Source organism: Lepidochelys kempii, chromosome 25 (assembly GCF_965140285.1).
Source record: "Lepidochelys kempii isolate rLepKem1 chromosome 25, rLepKem1.hap1, whole genome shotgun sequence".
In the NCBI taxonomy this organism is placed as follows: domain Eukaryota; kingdom Metazoa; phylum Chordata; order Testudines; family Cheloniidae; genus Lepidochelys; species Lepidochelys kempii.
Window position 1 is genome coordinate 15,953,110 of NC_136404.1, and position 14,042 is coordinate 15,967,151.

The window sequence follows — 14,042 nt, forward strand, 5'->3', positions numbered from 1 at the left end:
AAGCCATCAGCCAACAGCCACTCTCTGTTCCAAAAAAGCATGAGGTCATTGTTAAAAGAAATAACCACCAAATGAGTGTACACTCAGTTACCAGTCTCCGTCCCCCTCCTCCTTTCCTGAAGCACCAGCCTTGCTTTGGGTTAAGACTGGTGCTAAGAATCAGTTCAGTAACATGTGCATTACCTCATGTCAAGTCCTGCTCTGCTTCTCTAGTTGCTGCCAGTGCACTCCTGGCTGTCATCCAGGAGCAGTGTGGGAAGAGCACTTTTTTCCTCCAGGGTCAGTGCAGGTCAGTGATCTACAAGCAAGGATTTTCTTTGGAGACCTGTCCTCACTTTTTAAAAAAAAAAACATGTTAGGAGACACTGTGATTTAAAAATAGTTTTAACATGTATAAGAAAAGCAGATTGAATCCCTATTGTTATTAGAGAGACGAGGTAGGTGAGGTAATACCTTTTACTGAACCAACTTCTGTTGGTGAGAGAGACAAGCTTTCAAGCTACATAGAGCTCTTCGTCAGGTCAGGCAAGACCTGAGTAAGAGAGTCACAGCTAAAGACAAGTTCAAACAGATCGTTTAGCATAAGAAGTTAGCACATATTCTAAGTTTCAGAGTAACAGCCGTGTTAGTCTGTCTTTGCAAAAAGAAAAGGAGGACTTGTGGCACCTTAGAGACTAACCAATTTATTTGAGCATGAGCTTTCATGAGCTACAGCATCGGATGACGTGAGCTGTAGCTCACGAAAGCTCATGCTCAAATAAATTGGTTAGTCTCTAAGGTGCCACAAGTCCTCCTTTTCTTTTTGCACATATTCTAAGGGACCATTTAGGGTGAAGTGGTTTGTTAACACCTCTGTAGTCCTAGGACAAAAGGGGGGTTAGTGGGTTATAGATGGTTGTAATAAGACATAAATCCAGTGTCTTTCTTAAGACCATGATTTTTAGTGTCTAGCAAAGTTATGAATTTAAGCTTCCAGGCTCATCTTTTGAAAGTGTTTCAGAGTAACAGCCATGTTAGTCTGTATTCGCAAAAAGAAAAGGAGGACTTGTGACACTTTAGAGACTAACAAATTTATTTGAGCATAAGCTTTCGTGAGCTACAGCTCACTTCGCCGGATGCATACTTTCCACAGTATGCATCTGATGAAGTGAGCTGTAGCTCACGAAAGCTTATGCTCAAATAAATTGGTTCGTTTCTAAGGTGCCACAAGTACTCCTTTCCTTTTGAAAGTGTTGCGCAGGTTTTCTTTGAGGATGGGTAGGTCAGATACAGAGTGATAGCTTTGTGAAAAGTGCTCACCCACAGGTGATACGGTGTTTGTCTTTTATCATCTTCCTGTGTTAGGATTATTCGAGAGAGCGTTGTGATTGTCTGGTTTCACCCACATAGTTGTTGGGGCAGTTAGTGCACTGTATGAGGTACGCCACATGTTGACAGGCATGTGTAGGACCCATGGATCTTGAAAGGAATGCTGATCATTGTAGCAGTGGAGATATGTCCGCAGGTTTTGCATCTGTTCTGGCGGGGTCTGGTGCTGCTATGAGTTGGTGTGTCCTGGTCTGTGGGGAGCTTGTTTCTGATGATGAGGTTGGGGGGTTATTTGAAGCCCAGAAGAGGGGATTCAGGAAAGATTTTGTTCAGGATGGGGTCCCCATCGAGTATGGATTGTAATTGTTTGATACCCTGTATGGGTTCCAGTGTAGGGTGGCAAATGACAACTAGGGGTGAAGGCGGTTTTGAGTGTGTTAAGGTGTATATCCGAGACCTTCTCCTCAGAGCATATTCTGTGGTATCATGTGTGGCTGTAGATAACAGATTTCTTGGTGTGTTTGTGGCGGTTACTGGATCTATGAAGGTAGGTGTGGTGATCAGTGGGTTTCTTGTGTAGTTGTCTGTAGTGTTCCATTGCTGAAGCTGATCATGATGTCCAGGAAGTTGATGCTGGTGTGGGAGTGTTCTAGAGAGAGTTTAATGGACAGGTGGTGGTAGTTGAAGTTGTGGTGAAAATCTATGAGAGTTTAACACCTGTGAAGAGGATGTATCTCAGATATATAATTGGTTTTGTGGTGCATTTGGCGAGAAATTCCTATTCAAGGTGGCCCAGGAAGAGGCTGGTATATTGGGGAACCATCCTAGTGCCGGTGGCTGTTCCCATGGTTTGGACAAAGTGTTTTGTTGTTGAATTTAAAATGGTTATGGGCAAGGATGAAATGGATGAGTTTGGCAGTGTGTTTGGGGTAGATATCTGAGGGCTGTCCATTGTCTTGTAAATATTTGAGGCAGGTAGCTATGCTGTCACTCTGAGTGGTGGTGGTGTATAGGGAAGGATTGGTGGATAACCTACTGCTTTGGCCATCTTTCAAGAGATGCAGGACACAGTATCTACACTGTTAGTCTCCAAGGTGCCACAAGTACTCCTTGTTCTAGTATCTACACTGAACTACAGGAACTTCAGAATCCAGGGATTCAGTATGCTCTTCCTGAACCACAGATCTGTGGATTGTTTTGTTTTTGTCTGGAAGGAGCGTTGTGTTCACTCTATGTGCTACCCTTCTCCTAGCTTGAATTGTAGGTAGGAGTAATGTGCTCTAAACAATGTTCTGAGGAAGCCATTCCTAGATGTGAGAGGATTTTCAAATTCCCCAGAGTAGTCCCAGCAAGCAGCAATCAGGGCCAGACTTTCAAGTGCCCCATATCCTCAACTATGGGGCAGATTTTCCAGAGTTAAACTCCTGTTTGGCCCTTAATAAGGGTCAAATTTTCAAGAGCTCAACTAATCTATCCACTTATATTTGTATCTAAATGGAAGCTGAGCTCTTGAAAATCTGGCCCTGGTTGTGGGGGCTCTGCTATTGAAAAGCTTGGCCCTAAGAATGTGTTAAGAAGGTAAAAGTGGGTGGGTGTATGTACATACTGTAGCATTATTTGATGGTGCCTCATCTCAGACTTGTTCTGAGCTATAAAACTGGCCTGTCCCCTCTATTGAACACTGCAAAATTAAGATGTTTTAAAATGAGAATGTGTCTTTTCAGGGTGTTAATCCTAACTAGCCACTGAGTCAGGCTTCCCCATCCTAGCTTTTAAACTACATGCTTCCCTATAGTCTTGATGCCTTTTTAGCTTGTGCCCTTTGTATCTGCAATTAGAATGTGAGAGGGGAAAGGGAGGGAACAAGGCTGAATTTGCAGGTACCCTTTTTCTGTAATTCCCTGATGGTTGTCCCCTGCTGGGCACAAATGAAGTATAGAACCTACTTCAGACTGCCAGACAAGATTGCTTTTATAGTGTAGTGCTGATGATGAAAGCAGTGCTAGGTCATTGATGCAAAAAGATGTTCACATGGGGGACTGGCTTTTATGTCTGAGTGTGTGAGTGTGCACACTTCTACACAGCTCCACAACTTGCGAATAGTGTCTTACCTGTACTAAACAGGTTTCAGAGTAGCAGCCGTGTTAGTCTGTATTCGCAAAAAGAAAAGGAGGACTTGTGGCACCTTAGAGACTAACCAATTTATTTGAGCATAAGGTTTCGTGAGCTACAGCTCACTTCATCGGATGCATTATGCTCAAATAAATTGGTTAGTCTCTAAGGTGCCACAAGTCCTCCTTTTCTTCGTACTAAAGAGTTTTCCTGTCCTGAGGTGGAATTACACTCTGCTGTAATACTTACATGCAGCCCCTGGCTTACAAATTGCAGTAAATTAGAGGCAGTAGCCAAAGGAGATCCTGAAGGAGCGATATGTTCTTCTCTCTCAAACCTCTTTCTCTAGACATCTACTTCATAAATAGACTCCCCAGAGTGCAAATGCTGAGCTTATGCCCTGGCCAGTTCCATCAGCTCTTGATGGTAGGATGTGTGGGAGACAGTTCAGTCAGTTTCAGAGATTTGGGATGTGAAACCAAAGCAAAGCTTCCTCAGCATCACAAAGTGCATTCTTGAGATGCTTTTCATGTAGCATGTTGAACTCCGTGACATCCAGAAACATCTATCAGAATTAAGTTATTTTTATTTAATATTTAAAAAAAACAAAACCCCAACATAGCTTCAGCAGTTAACTCAGATGTTAACTTGTTTATGTAGCCAGCTAGGAGTGGCTACTTCCCAGCTATGAGAAGTATGGGAAGAATTCTGAAACCAGAGGGATCAATGCATATTTATTTCCTACTGTAATACTTCCTGTCCTTAAGCTTGAGAGCACCCTGTGGGTGGGAGGGTGGAGGTGGCACTGATTGCATAGAAGAGAAAGGGATTTGTTGTTGAGCATTCCATTTTATACAAGGTAAAAGATTAAACTGCTTTGAATGTCACCTCATACCTTGCAGACAAAAACATGTCAGGACAAGTCAGGTTTCTCTGTAGTTTTTCCGTGTATGCTTCTGAGTGTTGCAGCTTCATCCTCTTAATTTGGATGCTGTATATTAAACACTGCACTACATCAAGAGAACGCCAGGAGGATTGGCAGGAGGATCATGCATCACTTTGCATGCTCTTGATGTTGGGGGAAGAATGGAAAAACTAGACTCCAAGATATGCAGAAAAATTTGCCACTTAACGCATTTGCCACCACAGTGATGTTACAGTACTGAACAGAGAACTGAACTCAGGTCTCTTGCTCCTGAGCTAATTTTGAAGACTATATTCAGACAGGCAGGGTGTTTTGATGGAAAGGAGTCGGGGGTATGAAAGTGGGCAAATAATCCTTAAAAGCCAAATTAAGATGGAGTCCGAGGGTGTTTTTTTGAACCTTGTTTTCCACTCCAGTACTCTAATGTACTGAGTCACGATTTCTCACAGCTGAATGCAATAATCACTGGTATCCCTGCATTGTTTGTGACTCAGCAAAGCAATCATTCTGCTATAAACTCTGAAATCATTAGAATTGTAAACTACCTTGGGCATGAAAAATTGCTTTGGGAATAGGGAAACTGTAGTGAGAAACTCAGAGGATTCTCTATAGTTCATGGGAATAACAAACCAAACAAATTTGAAATGATCCCAGGCTTTGGGGACTCTTGTTTTTTCATGACTAAATATCATTTTTCAGATGTTTGTTGCATTGCAACTTATGGATCACAAATCAACATGTATGTTGGTGTGTAAGCAGTAATAAACATTGTGCTAAGCATTTGATCAGAACTTAAACTCTGAACAAACTGTTAGGTTTTTGAACCCTTTAAAGGGAATTTATGTATTTTAAATAGAGAAACCTGCTTTTAGATCAGCCTTATTTTGAGCCTTTACTTTGTTTGATTTATTGATGGAACTTGATTTTCTGTCACAATTACATGGGAACGTTTCTGCAAGGATTTCTCCAGCTAACTGCTAGCCAGTCATTAGATCAAAAGAACTGGTTTGTGGGGCAGTGGTGTCAGACTATCACATGCCTCTATACACCAATGAGATTGTTTTATATCCTGTGTGAGAGATGGGTTTCAAGTTAACTGATCTGCATATTTTGTTAATTGAAAACAGTGGATTCTGGCCTTCACACAACTCAATCTAGCTTTGCTGTTGGGACTTGCTCTTTGTTTTTCATATCAGTTTTGCTGTTATCTTTTGCCTGGAATTCATGCAACCCTCCCCATATCAAAATTCTTTCTGCTTGCCTGCTCTGTTCCTGCTTCTTATTTATTGCTGCTCTGTCCCTCACCCCCATTCTCAATTTACTGCCTGGTTGCTGCAAGACTGTACAGTCCTTCCTCACTGCTTTCAACACTTGTTTCCTTAAAGAGATTCCAAACATTGCCAGTTAGTACAATACCTGTGTTGTATTTGCGTACACATTCTTAATTTCGTTGATCGCCTTTTCTCCCAGCAGCTGCCTTCGTAGTATTTTGCTTGCATTCAGGAGTGTGCAGCAATGCTGTTCTTTCCACAGGTCTGTCCTGCTGCTGCTATGTGGGAAGTGTTATTACCTTGTTGCTGTAGCATGTGTCCTATGCTTACATCACCTCTTCAACATGGAGTTTTCAATGACCGGGGTGATCATGACCTGTAGTTTGTTCCCTTTCTCACGTCTTCAGAGTGCTGTGCTGTTGGAGATAGGCAGAGAACTTCAAGGCTGCCTAACTTTCTGAAGCTTATGACTCTAATCATGCTGTAATTGCTCACATGACCACGTGAATATACATATAGGAGTGTTTTAACTTTGCATGTACTAATGCAACGTTTCTGAAACTCAGGCTGTTTTCCCTGCAGAAGCACTGTCTTCCGACTCCATCTCTCCCTTCTCTGACCCAGGACTCCAAAGAGTTAAAACCTGCCTAGGCAAAGGTGGAATGAGGCAAGAGATTTCTTTCCAATTGCATCGCTTTGCTGAGTCATGAATGGAAAGCAGTTTGCAGTGTTGTAGCCTTGTTGGTCCCAGGTTATCAAAAACAAGGTAGGTGAGGTCATATCTTCTATTGGTGCAATACTTACATTGTATTTACATACACGTTATTAATTGTATTGATTGCCATCTCTCTCAATGGCTGCCTTTTTAGTAGTAATAAGATATATTACCTCACCTACCTTGTGTGTGTCATATCCTGGGACCGACACAGCTACAGTGCTGCAAACATGAAAGATACTGAATTTTGCTGTTTAAAATGGAAACTTCACAACATGAAGAAGGAAGTCAGAGTAAACAGAAACATCTGCTTCCTGATGCAAGAAACAAAACATCATCCCCAGAGGACTTACCGTCTTTATCCCTCTGACCACTCGATATAACTTCAAATATGCTGAACAGCTCTGCAGGAGGACTTCAGAAAAACTGAGGAACCATCTCCTGCACCTTACATACTTCAGAAGGTACCCCTTCAAATAAGAAATCACCACATGCTCCCATACACGGGAAATCAGAAAACCTGATACAGAAGTTGGTCCAATAAAAGATATTCCCTCCTCTACCTTGTTTCTCAGCAAAAGCAGAACAGTCTATGGAATGTGAACAGTCTTCAGTTCTGTTCTGCCTTTGCAGAGTCATGAATAGAGATGACACAGAAAGGAAAGGTCTTCCTAGACAGAAGTCTAAATATTCTTTCGTGCCTCTATCTATATTCTTGTAATGTATCATCCCTGACTTACAGGTGAGGAACGTTGGGTGGGAGAATTATTTGCCCAAGGTCATACCACAAATCAGTGGCAGAGATCTGAGAACAGCCCAGGTGTCCTGACTGTTTTGTGTTCCCTTTATTCTCTTTAAAATTGTATTCCCAAGTACACAACACTTTAAAAATGTTCTCCTTGGGGAAAAAGAGGGAGGATCAGATGTGGCCTAAACCTCATTCCGATATGAACTATCTTAGGATCAAAAGTGCTTTGCTCAAACATACTTCCATAAGGTCTTCTTCCAAAGGATTTCACGCTGGGAGTTTACATATCCATTATAAATCTACGGATGACATCTTTAAAAGTTTATTTGGGCTTCTTAAAGGTCCTGAAACAGTAATCCAAGCCTTTCATGTGCTATGCAGCAAGCTGCTGGATCTTTTGTGTTCATGGTTTCCAGTTGCTAATGACGCGTTTAGTCAATTATTTACCAGGGTAACGGAAATCTTTTTTTCAATACTTGTCTGGCAAAGCAGTCCTGGAATGTGACTGGTATTATAGCTTGGCTACCTGAAACATTCCAGCAATCTCAATTTGAGAGGCAATTTAACTATCCTCCACCTTTTCAAAGAAACTAATTGAGATGTTCTTAAAGCCTGGGAACACACTGCTACCATGCAGCTCAGACTGGAAGTATGCATGACCAGATCTGTAGTTATAGCAGCCTTTTTAGCTTGCTTAACAAGAGGGGACTGCTATCGGTGGGTGCAATGTGTGTGTTGAATGGGGTGCATGTTGGGGCAATGGAAGAGCAGCACATATGCATTGTAATAATCTGAGTTGCATAACTGCTTTATGCTCCAGTAGCTGAGGGATTTTGTATTTGGCTAAATCTCCAATGTAAGTCTACCTGATGTGGAAATAAATACTAGCTTTCTCATTGAATTGTTTACAATGCTGTACTAGAAATTGGGCTTGGAAGCCATGCAGTGCAGCTGAGGAAATGCACCCAGCTGCAGTGCTTGTTTCTTAGGCCGCCTGTTTTCCCTCCAAAGCTGCTTTTTCGTTTAACTTCCAGTGCTGCTGCTGCTTCTCCAGCAGCTGTAGTTGTTCCTGCAGAGGAGCCCAGGTGAGCAGCTGCTGGCTGACTGACCATAGAGTCTGGAAGCAAATGACGAATGTCTAAGCAGTTATTTCTTCCCTACACTTAGAATGAATCAGCAGTAAGAAATCATTGGCCTTCTCTACAGCACCTTTTCTCCATAGCGCTGAGGACTTTACGGAGGTGGGTTAATATGACTTTATCATCCTAGTGCATTAAAAAAATTTAACTAACCCTCAATATCCCTATGAGATGGGCAGGTATTTCCATTTCCACTTTATAGATGAAGAAACAGGCCTGAGCAGGTTAAGTGACTTGCCTGTGGTCCCACCAAGTTCTTTCTAATCGTAGAGGAGAGTCCATACAAGCTCCCCGCCCCAGCAGCTACGCTATTTGGTAACGTTGGCTGGTGGGAGTGCTACTGTCAACTGGGGCTGCTGGCCTTCTAACAACTGTCCTCTAACCCTCCCCAGAGCAGGTCTAGACAACATGCTGACTGCCAGCACCTTGTCTATGCTCTCATCAGTGCCATGTCCAGTGGTAGCAATGATAGGAAATAAGAAAAATCGGTCTAGTGTACACAACCCCTAAATATCTTGATCTACAGCATAGCTCCCAGAGTTCCAGTTCTTCCATAGGCTGTGTTGAATTTTTGCATTTGTCAGCCTTTTCATGTAAAGCATCCTAGATTATAACAAGGCATGTAGTTCCCTTGACGAGAGAAGCAAGGTATTCAGTTTCATAACTCCATATCTTAACAATGGCTTGGTGCACCTGCACTGAAATGCCGTCCAGGCTTAGAATACCGGCTGGGTCTTTGAGATGAAGTTTCATCATCCTGTCCCCATGACTCCAATTGCTAGGTTAGAAATGAAAATGAAGTTAATTTAGAAGGAAGCTAAATGCAGGATAACTGATAATGGTCAGTGAAATTTAACTTTCCCTTTCATCTGGCTGTGAAAGTAAAATGTAGAGGGGCCTTTACTTCTCAAGTGTACTTCAAATGTACCTTCTTGAGTGAACCAGAACATATTGAGCTTTCAGGTGAGGCTGATCTGAACATTTTATTCAGATACAGTACAGGTATTAAGTGCACTTGGAAACGTTCGATGCATGTTGTGCACGAAGGCCAGAGGTAGCATCTGAAGTAGTTTTATATAGTAGAAATATTCAGTGGTTACTCTTTTGAGGGATGGGGAGGAGACTCTGATGGTAGAAATGTGTATTTTTAAAACAAAAAGAATCTAGGCTTTGAAGAATTACACAATTAACACTCAAAGGCATGAACAATGCCTGTCTCCCTTTGTTATGCATGTCAGAGCTCCAGTTGGTGTGTTTGTTCCAAGTAGTGATGTCAAACCCCAGAAACTGGCAAAAGTTAACAGAAATTAGGATGGCACATAGCTTCAAAAAGTCCCTTTGCATACTCGTATTAAGGAAACCTAGCTGGGTTTCTACAAACTGGAGCCCGTGCTCATAAAATGGGAGTTGCGGGCTCTTGACCCTTTGCAGAGTTGGGTCCTAAATGTTCTGCACTGATCTGATGAGAATTACAAAGCAACTCTTTGGTCAGATTATCTGTAGATAATCCCAAGTGAAACTAGGATTTTTCACCCATGGTCCTACTAGATATAATAACTATCTACACCTTCTTTGTTAATACATGACCGCAGTGCATTAACAGATACGGGGGGCATCAGTCTGGGGGGTTCAAAGCTCAGTCACTGCACTGTCAACCTGTGGTGATGAGTTTAGTGCAACTCTGTTGTAAACGTGTGAAAACTTCAGTTTACTAAGGTCCAAAACTCAAGCTAAACCAAACATAGTTTTGTATGTAAAGGTGGTCTGTATGGCGGTGATGGGGGAGGGGAACAATTATTTGAATGCCCTCTATAAAAACTATGGGCCAGTCTTGCACCCTTATCTACCTGATATTCCCATTGTGCATACACAGTTCCTGCAGACTTCAATGATTTCAGGATCAGGCTTTAATGACTGTAGAACACAGAGACTGTGTTCTTTCACTTTTCATGCCATGTTCCTAGCCAGAAGTAGCCACTCTGTTCTCCAGAAAACAAAAGATAAAGGGACAGATTCAAGTGACAAAATCATAGTTGAAGCCCATTTTCTACCTAATTTTAAAACAGTATTCAAGCTACAGAAGAACATCACAACTTTTAAAAATCTAACTTGTTTTTCACTATGCATGTGGCTTACACGTGTGTGTTCGTTCTCAGCTTGGACAGTCAAACTAGCTGAGTAACTTTCTGGTTCTCATGCAGTAGCTCAGCACTGTAGTGTTTGGGTTGCAAATGCTGCTCGGGAAAGGTAGTTCTTACTATTCCTACTTGGTGAATGTCACCAACGTTTTTTATGTTTACAGCACCTCCATTTCGGATGGAGCTTCATATGACGTGTCCAACTACTATAAGAACTGCTCTGTAACAAGGCAAAGGTTTTATCTCCTTTACTGTGCAACTGTAAGCTCCCATACCCTTATGCGTGGACATATTTCCTTCACTACTATCATTTGACAAGACAGGCTGCTTCTCAGTCTGTTTAAACAATACAACAATCATAAGTACCTGGAATACTCTTTGAAGCTACTAAAGTAATCAGACTGGTCCTTGGCATTTTGTGGGTAGGTTTTCTTCCTTAGACAAGTGCTAGCTTTCTCAAGAGACCATTATTTTGACTTAAGAGCGCTGCTTGACTTGCACACCTTGTCAGTACAAAGAGCATCAAGATCTATTACACTAATTCACAATCTGTCCCACTGCATATTAGGCCTGGACTTCCTTGCTGTATATAAATTTCACTGTCATCTTGTCCAGACAGTTGTGAATCATTGATCTGCACTGTCAAGCAACTGCCACATTCCATTGCAGAGAATTTCAGTGGTAGATTGTAATCCCTATATATTAAGGCAGTGAACTGTACTCAGGACTGGGAACCAGGGAACGTCAGATTTCTAATCCATGCTCTGTCACTTTGTGTGTGACCTTGGACAAGTCCCTTTTCTGTACATCAGTTTCCCCATCTGAAACATGGGGCTATCATCTATTTGACCAAGACCTGAGCAACATTGGTCTGGTCTGGTGTAGTTGCTTTGCCAGCACTTCTCTGGGCCCCGCTAGTTTGTGCAGAATTTAAGCTTTCATTTAAAAAAACTTCCCAGCCTCTATGACCGTGAAGAAAACTCTCCAAATGTGACCTCATGCAATACTTATCATTTTGACTCTGCAGATGATAAAGCAAGACAATTAATCTCAGTTAACACTGAAGCCTCATTATGACAAATGTACAGTATCTATCAACTGTGCTACCTTGATCATTTTAGCAGAACCATTCAGCCATTCTGGAATTATTTTAGGTAGAGAAGTTGTCCCACTCCTCCCCCCCCCCCAGTTTGACTCTTGGACGACAGTCCTCTTATGAGGTCTAGTTGATATTTTCATAGCACTTTTTGTTTCCAAAGTACTCTAGTCATGGTAAGCGTTTATTTTATTATGCACTTTGGAAGCCTTTATGCTGAAAAGCTGTATAGAAATGTAGTTTTGATCTGTAAACATTTTATCACTGGTGGCATATAGTGCATCGTCTCTACTCTGACTTATGTTTCTTGCGCACTGAATTGTTGCTATTCGTGGTTATTGCTGTTGGAATCATGTTAGTTCTGTCATATACATTTCACAATACAAAGACACTGTACCCCCTCCCCCCAAAACAGAGCAGATTATATCTCAGCATCCTCCTTTCAGCCCTGAAGCTGCACAATCCCGGTTGAGATGGCAATTGTATCCCATTACAATAGGCAACTGGTTTCATTGCACGTAGAGAGCCATATGGATTTACTTTCATTCACAGGAATGCAGTTAGACTATGAAAAAACTGGTGAAGCAGAAAAGACGCAAAATAAAAAGGTGGTGTAAAGTGACTTGCAAAAATGATCTTTCTACCATGATAACTGTAAACCGGGCTTGTCATTTAAACATGGGTTAACTTGGTTCAAATGCCAGTCTGTTTCTGAGCTTGCATTCCTGGGTGTACCGAGGCAACGTGGACCGTTTCACAGCCCAGCCATAAGAACGCTGCAGGGTGCCATCACAGCGCAGAAATCTACAGGGTCCTTTTGTTGTATGCATTGTATTGATCTTCAAGATGCTTGATCTTTATTTTTCTTTTGCAGTGTTGTAGCTGTGTTGGTCCCAGGATACTAGAGTGACAAGGTGGGTGAAATAACGTCTTCTATTGAACCAATTTCTGTGGGTGAGAGAGACAAGCTTTCGAGCAACACAGAGCTCTTCTTCAGGTCTTTTATTTTTTCATGTCCTTTTCTAGTTATTATTTCAGTGTCTTTATTGCTTGAATAAGCAAAGCAAGGTTTACCATATTCATTAGGGTGTTCTCCATCTTTAGCAATTGTTCCTCTACTTGGGACTTACCAGAAGAACATTCCTAGGGAAATATGATCTTCAGCATCAGTTTCTCAACAGTGTTACAGTAATATAGTTCATGCCTAGCCTGCTGCCTTCTGGTGTTGAATAGTTTCAAAGATGGGTTTATATTGCTCTCCATTCTTTATTTTAAGGGAACCTTTAGGCTGCACTTTCTCAAACCATTAAATCGCAGAAGCATGCAGATGTTGGTATGGGCCAGTACTTCATGCACTTATCTAAGCAGAATATCCTTATGATTGTATTCCTTCCTCCCTTCTTGGTGTCTCATCTAAAACTTAGATTGGAAACTCTAGGGCAGGGCTGTTTTGCCTACCTCATCTTTTTGTTGCAATAAAACTAATAAACATACTAGCAATGGCTCTTAGTGGTGGTCTGCTTTGAAATTGGTAGGACGTGGAGTATGTTGCTCTCTAATGTTTGTTTGGTATGTCCTATTACTATACCCATCAGTTGGGGGAGTTTTTTGTCACAAAATAGTATAGTGCAGTGGAAGGAAATCTGCCTACCTTCAAAAGAATGAGTTATTTGTGGGCTTTTCCCAAATTAACCATTAGAGGGATTTCTTCTGCACTTCCTAAAGTGACTAAATGAAACATCACCTATGGGTTAAAAGTGAAGGACATACACTCATTAGTTCTGTGTTGCAAACTGTTGCTGGACAGTGTGTACCTGCAGATAGACCCTCTTAAGCCAGGGCGAGGGAGGAGTAAGGACTCTTACCCTTTGCAAAAGGTTTAGACTTTTGGCTTAAGAATTGTAAAGCTAGCATGAGAGGCAGATAACTGTGCGGTGCGGTGCATCTGTCCTTTGCTGTGTCAGATTTATGTCCCTCATCTGGAAACTAAGCTGAATGTTATGTAAATAAGCTCAAATTTGTGCATGATCTTGCACTTCTTAGTACAATGCACTGCTCAGGGTATTGCTATAATTTCATTAAACAGGCTTTGGCTGATTCACCAGTGGTGTTCCATAAACAGAAAGCTGTAAAGATACAAGCAGGTGACTTGTGCTATTGCAAACGTAAAAGGCATCTGATTGCTTGTATTTCCCCCCTCCAACTCTGTGATAAGTCCTATCCGGATGAACAATTAATATTTTAACAATGACTCTTTGGCTACTTTATTTGCAATAAGGTCTTGCCAGTTCTCTTCCCTGGTCCTAATACCACTGCATATGCTGTAGGAAGTACTCCGCTGTAGCTGCCTTTTTAATAATGGTCCTGCTGCCTAATAGGCTATTTCACCAGGCTATAACTTACTTTCTTTAGATATGTAAATGAGACATCACTGATCCAGACACACTGTTGGCTGCACTAAAACCAGCAAGGGGCAGGGGAAAACTAGCCTGCCTTTTGCACTGTTAATGCCACAGACACGTTGGCAGTCTACTAATTAATACCTAACTCTGGCTTAATTTCCTATAAGAGCTCAGTGCTAAATAAGTTT

The 14,042-nt window shown here is 41.7% G+C and overlaps 1 protein-coding gene across 18 annotated transcripts in view; it reads left to right on the forward strand.

Moving 5' to 3' along the window:
• Positions 1-14,042, forward strand: part of GNG7 (G protein subunit gamma 7) — a 128,123-nt gene that overhangs the window by 100,595 nt on the left and 13,486 nt on the right. For 7 of the 18 annotated variants that reach the window (XM_078850611.1, XM_073324372.1, XM_078850614.1 and 4 more), the window contains one exon: positions 12,327-12,366. The exons of 5 other annotated variants lie outside the window; for them this stretch is intronic. The gene's annotated coding sequence lies outside the window, so the exon portion shown is untranslated. Of the gene's footprint in view, positions 1-6,198; positions 6,383-12,326; positions 12,367-12,391; positions 12,450-14,042 lie in introns of those variants that run through there. 6 more of the 18 variants (XM_078850613.1, XM_078850612.1, XM_078850616.1 and 3 more) reach the window with 3 other exon arrangements.